Source organism: Cucurbita pepo, chromosome 3 (assembly GCF_057944985.1).
Source record: "Cucurbita pepo subsp. pepo isolate OVF chromosome 3, ASM5794498v1, whole genome shotgun sequence".
Classification (NCBI taxonomy): Eukaryota; Viridiplantae; Streptophyta; class Magnoliopsida; order Cucurbitales; family Cucurbitaceae; genus Cucurbita; species Cucurbita pepo.
This window is the reverse complement of record NC_141800.1, coordinates 8,334,140-8,349,590: the sequence shown is the minus strand read 5'-3', so window position 1 is coordinate 8,349,590 and position 15,451 is coordinate 8,334,140.

The window sequence follows — 15,451 nt, the reverse complement described above, 5'->3', positions numbered from 1 at the left end:
ATATATATTTGGCGGTTATATCGGTTAAAGTTATATATATATATAATAAACTGAAATCATATATATACCCATTAGTCAGTGCTATATTTCTAATACTTCACCTCCTCTCTTTGCATACCTTGAAGTCATTAATACAAAACTTTTAGTCAATATTTCTCCTTACATTTTCTCTATCAAGCTCTTTGTGTTCATTTAGATCGAGTGTGTGCATTGTTGTGTGATCCTAGTAACTGGTATAGAGCGAAGTGAGATTCATCACAGTATGTGAAGATGGAAAGTTCAAAGACAAGAATTGAAAAGTTTGATGGATTCGATATCAATTTCTAGAAGATGCAGATTGAAGATTATATGACCAAAAAGATCTTCAGAAACCCCTTTTGGGGGTGAAGCAGAATATCATGACCACGGAGGACTGGAAGCTCAAGGATCGTCACGCCTTAGGCTTAATCTGGTAGACGCTGTCCAGAAACATGACGTTCAACATCATTAAAGAGAAAACGACAAGGCCTATTGAAGATGTTGTCAAATATGTACGAAAATCCGTCGGCTATGGACAAGGTGTATTTGATGCAAAGGTTGTTCAATTTACAAATTTCTGAAGGTAGCTTTGTTGCAGATCATATAAATTAGTTGAACGTGATTGTGAGCCAATTGAGCTTAGTGGAAATTATGTTCAAATATGAAATTAAAGCATTGATTTTGATGTTATCTTTACCCGAGTCGTGGTATACTGTTGTTGCTGCAATCAACAGTTCACGAGAATCAGATAAACTGAAGTTTGATGAAATTCGAGATGTCAGCGAAAGTATTCCCAAACGAGAAGTAAATTAAAGAGACCAAACAAACATGAGAGATCAAAATCAAGAAATTGAGAAAAATATCCAAATAAACCGAACGTAAAGTGTTGAAATTGTGGAGAAAACGACACTTTTGGATAGATTGTACAAAATTGAAGAAAAGAAAAATCACAAATTTGAAAATGACATTGATTCTATATATTCAGTAGAAGATACGGAGGATGCTCTAATTCGTAGCATGAATAGCCCAACTGAATTCTGGATTTTAGATTCAGTTGCATCGTTTCATTTTTCTTCAAGTAAGGAATTGTTTCAAAATTTCAAATAAGGAAATTTTGGGAAGGTGTTATCTTGCCAACAACAAAACGTTGGAGATTGAAGGGAAGAGAGATGTCTGCATACAAACTCTAGCAGGAAATGGGTGGACGTTATAGGATGTCAGATATATTCCTGATCTCAAGAAGAATCTGATCTCTATTGGTCAATTGGATAGCACAGGTTATGCAGCCGAGTTTGTAAAGAGTTTGGGGAAGAATGTGAAGGGTGTCATGGTGGTAGCATGACACAAAATCTGGAACCGTATACACCCACTGTAGGGTGTATAAACATGATTTCTATTGTTGAGAGTTCTTTCCATTAAAGTCTACTTAAATTGGAAGCACTCTGAGCAACAACAATCATGTTTATACACCTTACAGTAGTGATAGACTTGCACATATGAGATTAAAAAAAATGAGATGATGGCTGTGAATGGAGTTTTAGAAGGCCTAAAATCTATTGATATGGGTGTTTGTGCCAGCTGCGTTATGGAAAAATATAAACGAGTTAGCTTCACAAAAGCTGCCAGAGAACCATAGAAAGTGCGATTGGAATTGGTTCATACAGACGTTTAGGGACCATCTCCAGTTTCATCATTTCTAGTACCAAAATTTCATTGGTTAGATGTCTCGCACTCTGCAGTAACAACTCTCTGTTGTCCTAAGGCTATTTAGATATCTTACTACCACTCTTTTCCTCCTTACCATATCTAAACACTATAACTTTGATCCAGTATTGTCTTATATGGTTAACATTCACTCTTTAATGTCCAAGAACATTTTATAACTACCACAAAACTCAAAACATACAATAAATTCATTCCAGTTTTAAAACATATCATATACTTCGAAATTGGGTTAGACTGCTTACTTGATCGTGGCGAGACGTGTCATCCAACTAAGTCATAGAGATATACGACTCTTTATTCTAAGAAAAATCTATATAATCTAAAATTCGAGTGCTCTAATATTAATCTATCCCAACCCAAATTTGGAGGGTTCATGTAATAGCCCAAAAATAAATAAACAAATAAACAAATAAAAATAATTATAAAAATAGTTAAAATAATAATAATAATAATTAATTAAAATTAAAATTAAAAAAATTAAAAAAAAATTCCCCACTCCACCCCCACTAACCTCTCATCCCTTCCCACAATTATCTCTCCTCAACCGAAAACAGTGGTCAGATTTTAGCAGAAGTAAAATGGGCTTTCAACACATTGTAGATTTAGAGATTTTTGTCTGTTATTACCGTAAAATCCTATCTCAGATTTTATTTTCTTGTATAGTTATGGTTATAAGAAATTAATTTAGGATCAAATCTTTTTCATATTTTAACAGGTCCTATAATAATCAGATCCCATATCCCATTGATTTGGTTTTGTTAGTCTTTTTTTTTTAAGTTATAAAAAATAAGGTTATAAGGTTAGATTCAATAAAATTTTAGTTGGCAGATCTATAAACTAGAAGATCGTAGCCAAACAATCAACTTACAATTGGACTTACAATTGGCAGTAATATCTGTTTACACAATTGAAAAACCTATTTACAAATGAAAATAACTAGAGAGAGGGAGAGAGATTGAGGAAAGATTTGTTGAACAGGATTTAACGATAAAACAGGAAATATCAGAGGGCAATGAGCTCCTTTAAATTTTGTCTTAACACGAAATATCACAATTTTACGATGGCCAATGTAAATTAGAGAAATAATTTTGTAGAGTTCAAACTTGAAACTGAAGTCATGAGCTCATATAGGTTGACTCGGATTTCAAAGGACATAATCGAACTTTCATTAAAGATATATTTGTGACAACGACTTAAGCTAGCCAGGTAAGTGACCTTACTATTGGCATGGTTATATTTGATGTTGACACGTGCCCTGTGGTTCTGCACGTGTCATATATATTGATATGTATGAATTGTCTGTGGATCGATATGCTTCCTATATGTTATGTTATAATATGTGGTTAATAATTATGGTACGATGTGATCAAGAATATGTTTGAGATAGGATACGAGAAAGATGCACAAAACGAAATGTAACGATGGGAGTAAGATACGTTCATGAGTTCACTTCTTGAAATCTCCCTTCAAGAGATTGTACAATTGAAGATATTTACTAAATAAATAAATACACATTAAAATGACAAAAGTTAAATACATACCTTCCCATGAATTTGTGAATATGCCAATGGCTTCATATTCATACATACCATGAAATTGTGAGAGCAAGAGGTCCTGAGTTCCAGGACCTAAAAAAACAAAAATATATAGATATGATTAAATATGAAAGAAGGAAGTGAATACACTCCCCCATTTATTACTCTTCACTTTCTATTTTAGAATTACTGTGTGAATACTACACCATTTATTACTCTTCACAAAGTTTAGTGTTTTGTGATGTAAGAAAGGTGGGGATGTAGGCTCAGATGGTAGAGCAATCATCTTGCATGCGAGAGGGCGGGGATCGTTACCATTTATGACATAATGAGGAGAGATAGTCTTTTATTTTCACTATTTAGTTTTTTATTTTCACTATTTAGTTTTTCATTTTCACTATTATTGACGACGAGACATATGGGTTTTGTGATGTAAGAATTGTGGGAATGTAGCTAAGATGGTAGAGTGCTCTTTTTGCATGTGAGAGGTATGGGGATCGATTGCCCGCTTCTCCATTAGTCTTACTTCAAAAATGATTAATGATCAATAAGTACAATTGATTATATTAATAATTTATATGAAGATCAAATAAAGTAAATGAAATAATGATGATATGTTCAATGCACACTTGAATATGAAGTCCACACCAAGGACATTTGGTCTAGTGGTATGATTGATTCTTGCTTTGCTGTGACCTAAAAGCCCTAAATAATGTATCGATCCAACGCAGCAATTTGTTTCACTTTGTGTTCTTGTAGGTAAAATAATTTATTAATTAAGAATTCTGTGTATTGATTGTAAATGGTTGATGATTAATTAAGAATTTCGTGTATTGATTGTAAAGGGTTGATGATTAATTAAGAATTCCGTGTATTGATTGTAAAGGGTTGATGATTTTCTTTCCGTTAAATCCTTGAACTTCCTCATATACAAAAAGACGTACCTCACCTTAATAGAGTATCCTAATTGAATGCATAAAAGTTATTCATGATCGAAAAGCTCAACAAAATGCTTTTAGCCCCTCAACTCCCAACAAATATAGATTTCAAACTTGAGAAAAAAAATCATATCGAGTAAGAGCTAAAAATGATAGATGTTCAAGAAGGGAAATTTGGTCTAGTGGTATTATTCTTACTTAGGGTGTGAGAGGTCTTGAGTTCGCATCTTAGAATGCCCCTGTCCTATTAAATGGTATGGTAGCAAGGAACTAGTAAAATTGTGAAAGGGACGAAGTAAATCCCAAAGGAATGCACGTATATGCTAGTGGCAATGATGCAGCTTCAACCATAATAATTTTGAATTGGGTCATTCATAATCTTAGAGGCACAAGGTTGGGTCATTCATAATCTTAAAGGCACAAGGTAGGTTCTAAAGCACAAAAACATGTGGATAAATTTTTAATATAGAGGCGCATAAAACATATGGACTAGCAACTAAAAATGATAGATTCATTACAAGGGCATTTGGTCTAGTGGTATGATTCTCGCTTCGGGTGCGAGAGGTCTCGAGTTTGATTCTCAAAATGCTGCCCCCTACAATTATATCAAATTGAACATAGAAATAATTCACATAGATGTTTGGAAAAAAAAAAAAAGAAGATGATGGTAGAGGTACCATTTATTTCTATTGCAGAATTTCGATAGAGCGTCAACCCTAACTTCAAAGGCATTACACCCTCGACTCACACAAATTGTTCTATGATATTTTTTAATAACATTTAAAGAAGTTTCAAAGAGCGAGAAGAGGCGGAATAGAGAATAGGAATGAGAAGGGTACCAAAATTTTTAGTGAGTCGTATAAGGAAGATGGAACTAGTAGGTTCGATTTTGGGTCCGTTTGAACTAAAATTTTAGACTCACTAACCTAAAGTCCATTTGTGGAAAAGAAAAAACCTTTCGTGGCCCAGTCCTCATTCGCAGCCTACATCCAACCATTTCATTTTCAACCTACACACATACTCCAAGCCCAACTCACGTAAATAGTCAAAAGATCCGCTACAATGGCATTTGGTCTAGTGGTATAATTCTTGCTTCGGGTGCGAGAGATCTCGAGTTTGATTTTTGAAATGCCCCCAACAATTATATCAAATTGAATAAAGAAATAATTCAAATGGATGTTTGAAAAAAAAAAAAAAGAGGGGGAGAACAAATCATTTCATGAGGGCTTGAGGAAGCCTGGAAACTACCATTTCATTTTCAACCTACACGCCTGCTCCAAGCCCAACTCATTCATTTTCAACCTAGCCTGCAACCTACCATTTCATTTTCAACCTACACGCATGCTCCAAGCCCAACTCATGTAAATAGTCAGAAGATCCAGCCCATAACCGGAGGGATGCATTTATTCTAATCCAACAAACAAGTCAACTGTGTGAAATTCGAGGGAAGCATTTCGACAAACAAGTCAACTGTGCGGAATTCAGACTGCATGGACAATAGCACTGTATGCTCGAGTCACGTTTGGAAGAAATTTTTTAAAAAACTTGAGCAAGGAAGTACGTTAAAAATAATTTCAATAAAGAAATATTATAAGCTAAAAGCGAATAAGCAACAACAATGAATTTGATAGCATATAACCCATGTAGGAAGAATTGACAACTAGTCACATTCTCCTATAATACATTTTGGGAAACTTTAGTCCAGGTGGGTGTAGATATGATTTTGATGACTAGTCATACACCCTGTAGTGGCACAACAATAATACTAAAGACCTATCTAACATGAAAACAAGTAAAAGGGGTTTGGAACGAGTAGCTGCCTTGGACAACAAATTATTTACAGAAATGGCTGAGACATGCAACATGCAGCCATAGACAACAAGCCTTCGGCAATCGTGACCGTGACATCTGTCCCCACACAATTTATTGATATCTCTATCAACCAAATCTAAATAAACTCAGCATTGTAGGATGAGGCTAACTTAGGTCTCTCGTTGCGCTTCCAGCTGATCTTAGAATGAGGAGTCTCTTCCAATCTACTAGGAGCTATTGAAAATCACTTCTCGGTTCGTTGACTCTTCATGTCTTCTCTGTTGGTGTCTTTCCTACTTTCTTCGCATGAAATTTTTTCTTCTTTGCATGACGTCATACCACCTGCTTCTGCTTGATGTCTTCTTGGTCCGAATAATAACGTTTCAAGTTACTGACGTGGACAACAAGGTTAGTCCGCATCCATAAGAGCAATTGGATCCTATATGATGTCTTCATAATCTTGTGGATAACTTCGACTAGTCCATAGTATTTTCGCACCAGGCTTTGGTTCTTGTTGCTTTGAACTCGAAGTTGATCTAACGTTAACTTATATGAACTCTCTATTTTTCTTGAAATTATTGTTGTCGACGCTTCTGACTGACCATTCTCTTCATTTGTCTGGTATTTCTATGTGAATATGTGTTGCTTCAGTGGCTTGTTTTTGTCTTCCTTCTCCAATAGAGGCGTTGGCTTGGTGTCTTTGCACAACATTTGAGTGATCACTGACAAGAGCCTTTGGGGGTCTAATGAACTCGACGGTTAACAAGTCATTTAGCTTTTCATAGATATTAGCTAGCTCAGGCTCAGCCGCATGACATTTGTTTGTTGCAGGCGATCTTGACTGCAACATAAAACTAATCTTGTGATTTATCTCTCTTGGTGGGGATAAATCCATTATCTGACCTTCTTGTTTTATGTCGTGGTGTTCATGTAGTGGCAACAAGGTTTCTATTGAGGTTGGCTCACTCGAGCTCCCCTTTTCAATTACAACAATAGCAGCAAGCGTAGATTCATCATGGCTAAGATTCTTTCTCAACTGTAGTATCGACATCATTTTCACCCCTCTTGGTTGATGGATGTTTTTCTGAATGATCGTCGGATTAGACTCCGTTACTACTAGAAATTTTGCTAGGGACATGTAAATTTTTTTGTGTTCCAGTAGGACGTTCATCCCTAACACGACGTCAAAGTCATCCATTTCAACTATCACAAAATGATTTGCCTAGTCCAAGGCTCCAGCTTGATTAGAGTTCTCATTGTGACTCTTAAGACAGATAAAACTTCCAATTTGACGGCGTTCATCTTTCCTGTATCTCGATGTCAAAGGATGCTAAAATATTTTGCATTGGTCTCGATCATGAGTTGTGGGTGGTTCTAGAGTCGACAATGGTGTTCCTTGCTACTTTGTGCTTTATCCAGACCTCAACATACATAATATAATATATATATATATATATATATATATATATATATATATATATATATATATATATATATATATACATATTCTTCTAACTATAACACATATGGTCCATGAAAGAATGGTAACTCTTATGCTCATTAATATTATAATGGTTACTACCTAAATTATAACCTAAAGGTAGAGAATTGATGTCCAATTAGCCAACCCTAAATTTGTAATCTTGGTAGAGTGATTGAAATTACGCTGGAAGTAGTTTAAACTCCTAGTACCTTAAATGAAGTTGATCTCTTCTAATAAAACATGAATCTCTTTAATATCATTAATACAATTATGCTTCATCTTGAACCTTTCAAACAGGAAACTAAAAGTGCATTTAATTGAACTTCATTTTATTGTCATCTTGAATGATGTGCAGGATATATTCTTGATTTACCTTGATATTTCATATTAGTTAAGCTTTTTGCAAAATCACAAGTAAACGACAACAACAACGATGAGCTTGGGTCTGTTTATTATTTTAAAGAAATTTTTTTCTCCATTTATCCGCAATAACTCTCCAACTAAATTCATATTATGCAAAGAAATGCAACATTAACTAAAATTTCATCAAAACAAATCTTATTGCGATACAACATAGATGACAATTATAACCTTCAAATTAATACTAGAGTAGGTGTGGTAAACTGGATAGAAACTCTAGTGTTCATCCATAATATAACACCTACTACCTAAATTATGACCTAAAAATTTGAAAACATAAGTTGTAGTTGAAAATTACATAAAACAATCCCCTAAATCTAAGAACTCGTGTCCAATTTGTCAATCCTAAAGATTGTAACTAGCATAGAGCAATTAAAGCTCCACATGAAGTAATTTAAAGTTCCAGTTACTTAACTAAAGTTTATCTCGTCTTTAATGAAGCATGAGTTGTACTTAAGTTCATGAAATGCTTATAGACTCCAATTCTTAGTACTATTAATGCAATTATATTTCACATGAGTTTGTCATAAATGAAACTCAGGTGCATTCAATACAACTTTATTTTCTTGCCATATGAGGCAAAATAGAAGAACTAAATTAAACAAACTGATGAACTGAACCGAATCAATCTAACCAAACTGATTAGTTTGTTTCCTTTTTTGGGTGGTTGGTTTATTTGATAACCCTTGTATATTAGAACAATTCAATATTACATGCCTTACTTACAAACAAGTAAAATACTAGACCATCAACTTTTTGTTTTATAGTTCAACAAACCCTCAGGAAAATAGATTTCAAACTTGAGAGAAAAAAACATATTGAGTAGGAGCTAAAAATGTTTGGTTTTCTAGTAAGGGCATTTGGTCTAGTGGTATGATTCTCGCTTAGGGTGCGAAAGGTCCCCAGTTCAATTCTCAGAATGCTCCTATGTCTTAATCTTTTATTTAGTATGGGCATTTATACTTACTATCTTACCATCTTAATAAACCATGAAAAAAAGAAGAAAAACAAAAAATAAGGCAATTAAAACTATAATGATAATGCTCTTAATATCGTAAACCCTCTAAATAATTTCAGAATTAATCAAAAAGATATAATAACAAAATGAAATAACGATGATACATCCAATAAACAACTTAATATAAAGTCCATAATGATTTAGTGGTGTGATTCTTGCTTTGGGTACCAAGGTCTCGAGTTTGAGAACCAAGAGTGACCCAACTCACTCCTCTCGGAAGAGAATGTTTGCTCTTAATATCATTGTGTTTCTCACTTTCAATTGACATACCTATCCAAATTTAAAACTAATCTCGTGATTTATCTCTCGGGTGAGAATATCATTTTATGTTTCTCACTTTCAGTAACTATTTGTTATTAATATTTTATTTTTATTCAATCTTTCCTTATTTACAACATAATGAGCAGATATATTTTTTCATTTTCACTATTATTGATGATGGGAAGTTTAAAGGTTTTGTCATGTAAGAATTGTATGGATGTAGCTTAAATGGTAGAACGCTTGCTTTGCATGCGAGAGGTACAAGGATTGCTATCATGCATCTCCAAAGGAAAACTATCAATTATTAATCTTATTTATGACATAAGGAACAAAGGTAGTTTTTCATTTTAACTATTATTGATGACGGGAGGATTAGGGTTTTGTGGTATAAGAATTGTGGGGATGTAGGTAAGATTATTTAGTGCACTCAGAGGTACACGGGTCGATACCCCACATCTCAAAAAGAAATTATTTGTTATTAATATTTTATTTCGATTAAATCTTTCCTTATTTATAACCTAATGAGCAGAGATAGTTTTTCATTTTCAATATTGTTGGTGAGATAGTTTTTCATTTTCACTTCTATTGATGACGTGACATTTAGGGTTTTGTGATGTAATAATTTTGGGGATATAGTTCAGATGGTAGAATGCTTTCTTTGCATGCAAGAGGTACGGGAATCGATACCCCACATCTAAAAAAGAAACTAATTGTTATTAATATTTTATTTCTACTCAATCTTTCCTTATTTATGACATAATGAGCAGAGATATTTTTTCATTTTCACAATTATTGATGACGAGACGTTTTGGATTTTCTAATGTAAGAATCGTGGGGATGTAGCTCAGATGGTAGAGCTTCCCACGTGGGAAGTACGGGATCGATACCTTGCTTCTCCAAATGAATTGATTTCTAAATATATTATTTCTTTTCAATTTTTTCTTATTTACGACATAATAAGTAAGAATAATTGTGAGGATGTAGCTCAGATGGTAGAACGCTCGCTTTGCATGTGAGAGGTACAAGGATTGATACCTTGCATCTCCCAAAATAAAACTATGATAGAACAAACACTCTTTGCATGTGAGAGGTATGGGAATCGATAACCCATCTCTAAAAAAGGAAGACTATGGATTATTAAATGTGTATTTTGTGATGTAAGAATCATTGGGATATAGCTTTATTAAACGTATTATTCTTTTCAATATTTACTTATTTATGACATAATGATATGGTAGAGAGCTCGCTTAGCATGTGAGAGGTGCGGGGATGTAGCTCAGATGGAAGAGCGCTCGCTTTGCATGTGAGAGGTACGAGGATCGATACCTTGCATCTTCAAAATAAAACTATGATAGAACACTCTTTGCATGTGAGAGGTATGGGAATCGATACTCCATCTCTAAAGGAAGACGTTTAGGATTTTGGGATATAGCTCTTATGGTAGTAGAGCACTCCATGTGAGAGGTGAGGGGATTGATACCCTGCATCTCCAATAGAAACTATATGAGCAAAAATTCATTGCCTAAAGAAACTATTCTTTATTAATATTTTATTTCTATTCAATTTTACCTTATTTCTGACCTAATGAGCACAAATATTTTATCATTTTCGATGGTAGAGTGCTCTATTTGCATGCGATTGATATGGGGATCGATACCCCGAATACCCGGCTCTATATTCCTAAATGCTCTATAATATGGTGGTGCCTTAATGAGATATTTTAAATGGATTGTATACGCGTTTAAATGTGGTTTGCTACACACAAAATATAGGAATACTTAAATTTTTAAGTCTTGAAAAGTATGGTGTGGGATAAATTAGATTATTGCCTATTATTTTTGAGAATATATTAAGTCTTGGGACTAATGTTTGCCATTGCCATTTGTAGAGATAGCATATAATAGAGCAATTCATAGTACCATTCTTGTTTAGAGCAATTCATAGTACCACTCATTGTTCTCCTTTTGAAGATGTTTATGAATTTAATCTGCCTATTATTTCTAAGAATATTAAGTCTTGGGTCGAATGTTTGTCATTTGTAGAGATGGCATATAATAGAGCAATTCATAGTTTTATTCTTGTTTAGAGAAATTCATAGTACCACTCGTTGTTCTCCTTTTGAAGATGTTTATGGATTTAATTTGCCTATTATTTGTAAGAATATTAAGTCTTGGGACGAATGTTTTCCATTTGTAGAGATGGCATATAATAGAGCAATTCATAGTAGTGTTCTCCTTTGTAGAAATTCATAGTACCACTCATTATTCTCCTTTTGAAGATGTTTATGGATTTAATCCACCTATGCCTCTTGATTTGTTTCCTATTCATTCTAATATTTTTGTGAGTAAAACAACCACAAGTAACGCAGATCTGATCAAAATATTGCACAAACAGGTGAAAGGAGAGAATTGAGAAACAAAAAGTTACTTTGAGTGTAAGGACCGGGCTGACGCGATGACTCTAAAAGGTGGCTAAATTTTTAGTTCTTGATAAAACCATTAAAATTTAAAACATGATTTACATTATCCCAAAATAGTGCGCGCGCATTACTAATTTAAAATACGACATAAGGGTTAAAACACAAAATAAGGGACGGACACAAAACACTTTAAAACAAAAGGATTGAGGATGACAGGTGAGGTTAGTCTATGGCACCTGCTCCAGAGTCCGCCCCCGACCTTGACCAGCTCCTTACCACCGGGAAACAAATGGAGAATAAGGAATGAGTACAAGACTCAGTAAGTAGCCTACTTGTAGGCTCTTAATCGTGTCCTTGATATGCTAGGGTACCACATTCTTTGTTCTTGCTTGTTCTTGATCTTGTTCTTGTTGTAAGTACTTAGGCCCTTCTAATTCTTGTTCTTGACTTGAGGTTCTTATCTTGATCTTTCTTGAGGACCTTGGTCCTTGAATCCTAAAACCTTGGTTTTCCTTTAAGGACCTTAGTACTATGGTTTTTGGTTCTTGGTCCTTTGTTCCTAATTCTTGTCCTTAGAACTAGGATCTTGATCCTTGCTCTAATCCTTAATCTTTCTCTTGTTCTTGGTACTTTCTTGGTTCTTGTTTTGTTCTTAATTTGTTCTCCAAGACACTCCCCCTAGGATTTACGGTACTAGACATGCATCTGACAATCCTGTGTCCAAGGCTTCATGTGTTCCAAGAGATACAGCCTTAACCTACGTCCAAGGCTTCATGTATTCCAAGCGACGTAGTCTTACCGCATCTTAGGGCTTGCCCCTCGATACGGTCTGCTTAACCTATGCCTAAGGCTTCATGCGTTCCAAGCAGCATAGTCTGAAAACCTACATCCAAGGCTTCTTACGTTCCAAGCGATGTAGTCTTAATACTGCATCAAGGGATTGCCCTATAATACAGTCTGCTTAACCTACGCTCAAGGCTTCATGCATTCCAAGCAGCGTAGTCTAAGTCATGAGCATGCTGTACCGTGGGAGGTCTTAGGAGGTTCTTGATTCGTGCTAAGGTAACGTACTCTCTTCTTGTTATTAATATTGATCTGGTTGACACTGTCTAGAAACACGATGTTCAACATCATCAAAGAGAAGTGGACATCGGGCCTATTGAAGGTGTTGTCAAATATGTACGAAAATCCGTCTGCTATGAACAAGGTGTAAACAAAAAAATCCATCGGGCCTATTGGTTGTATTTGTTTTGTTTTATGTCCTACAACTCATAGTTTGTAAACAAAAACATATTATGTTTTCAATAAATTTATTATTGATGTTTATTCAGTAAACATTGTTATTGAATAACGTGAATGTTATGATCATTAATCTAAATCCAATAAACTAAGAACACTCTGGCTATAGTATGATTACTTGAACTATACGTAGAGACATAAGAGTGGATCAAGTTCAAGTATATAGTCAAAATGATCTATAGTATAAGGATAAGGCTAAGTACCTTATTCTGAGGACACTATGGATGCGGCCCACTTTTGTATATGATATAAACAATGTGATGACTAAATTGTACATGGGGAGACATGTGAGTGGGGGCGTCCTATGCAATGAGTATTACATAAGATCGGACCATGAAGAAAACCACTCTCACTTTATAATGTCGTTTACTGTTGAGACTAATTTTCTTTTCATTCGATAACCTAAGTAACTAGGTTTTAATCCTGAGCTAACCATGAACTCCTATTTATTCGGAATTATCCTTAGATTTGCATGGGTGAGAGTGGCTCTAGTTTGCCGACTCAATAGGCCTCCAATTTCAGGGGTAAGATTGGGTGAATGGCTGGGGACGTGGATGGAATTCACTCCTACCCACTTTGAGGGATAGAAGAGAGGTAGTTCCCTTAAGCACTGACTGCAGGTCTTGAACAAGGGGCCCCACCCTCTCATTGGCCTGAGAGGGATTCGGTTTACTGGTTGGACCACAAACCAATTGTTCATTAGAGGATCAGTGAGAGATAAGGAACAAGAAGTAACTTTAGGGGTAAAACGGTAAATTGACCCAGCTCTAGTTACGAACAACCTGTAGCGCATATTCCCTAATTTGAATTCGAACACTTCGAACTCACTCGTCACACTGTTCTATGGTTTAGTCCGATATGAGCTAGCAGAGGGACCTAATGGACCTATAGATCATGGGCTCTAACGATCCAAGATTAACCGGTTAAACTCATTAACCTTGTTAACCAACATTCGTTAACTACTAGGACACTCCACTATAGCCTAGTAGTTGCACTCCCCTCACTATAGATATATTTCTGTCCATTTGATATAACCATGATTAGTAAGTCGATCCTTCAAAGGTTGTTCGTAACTAGAGTTGTGTCAATTTACCGTTTTACCCCTAAAGTTACTTCTTGTTCCTTATCTCTCACTGATCCTCTAATGAACAATTGGTTTATGAAAGAATTGTAACTTTTATGCTCATTAATGTTATAATGGTTACTACCTAAATTATAACCGAAAGTTAGAGAATTGATGTCCAATTAGCAACCCTAAATTTTTAATCTTGGTAGAGTGATTGAAATTACAATGGAAGTAGTTTAAACTCCTAGTACCTTAAATGAAGTTTGATGAAATTCGAGATGTCAGCGGAGGTATTCCCAAATGGGAAATTGGAGATTTATCAGGCAATGCTCTCAGTGTTGATCAAAGGGAAAGGAGTAAATCAAAGAGCCCAAACAAACATGTGCGATCAAAATCAAGGAACCAAAAAAAATCTCCAAACAAACAAAACGTAAAGTGTTGAAATTGTGGAGAAAAATGACACTTTCGGACAGATGGTACAAAATTGAAGAAAAACAAGATCACAAATGTGAAGATGACAATGATTCTATCTATTCAACAGAAGATACTAAGGATGCTCTAATTCTTAGCGTGAACAGCCCAATTGAATTCTGGATTTTAGATTCAGTTGCTCCATTTCATTTGTCTTCAAGTACGAAGTTGTTTCAAAATTTCAAATAAGAAATTTTTTGTTAGGTGTATCTTGCCGACAACAAACGTTGGAGATTGAAGGGAAGAGAGATGTCTACATACACACTCTACACAGAAAATGAGTGCACATTATAGGATATCAAATATATTCCTGATCTCAAGAAGAATCTGATCTCTATTGGTCAGTTTGATAGCACAGGTTATGCAGCCGAGTTTCGAAAGAGTTAAGGGAAGATTGTGAAAGGTGTCATGGTGGTAGCATGACACAAAATCTTGAACCCTATACACCACTATAGGGTGAAACCTATACACAACTCGTAGTAACAGCAACCATATTTATACACCCTATAGTCTCAATAAACTTGCACATATGAGATTCAAAGAAATGAAGATGATGGCTGCGAATGTAGTTTCAGAAGGCCTAAAATTTATTGATATGGGTGTTTGTGAGAACTGCGTTATGGAAAAATATAAACAAGTTAGCTTCACAAAAGCTGCCAGAGAACCATAGAAAGTGCGATTGAAAATGGTCCATACAGACGTTTGGAGACCATCTCTAGTTTCACCATTTCTAGTACCAAAATTCCATTGGTTAGATGTCTCGCACTTACAGCGACAACTCTATTTTTTCCTAAGGCTAGTGAGATATCTCACGACCACTCTTTTCCTCCTCACCCTATCTAGACACTATAACTTTAATCCATTATTGTCTTATATGGTTAACATTCACTCTTTAATGTCCGAAGACATTTTGTAACTACCACGAAACTCAAAACATACAATAAATTGATACAAGTTTTACAACATATCATATACTTCAAAACAGG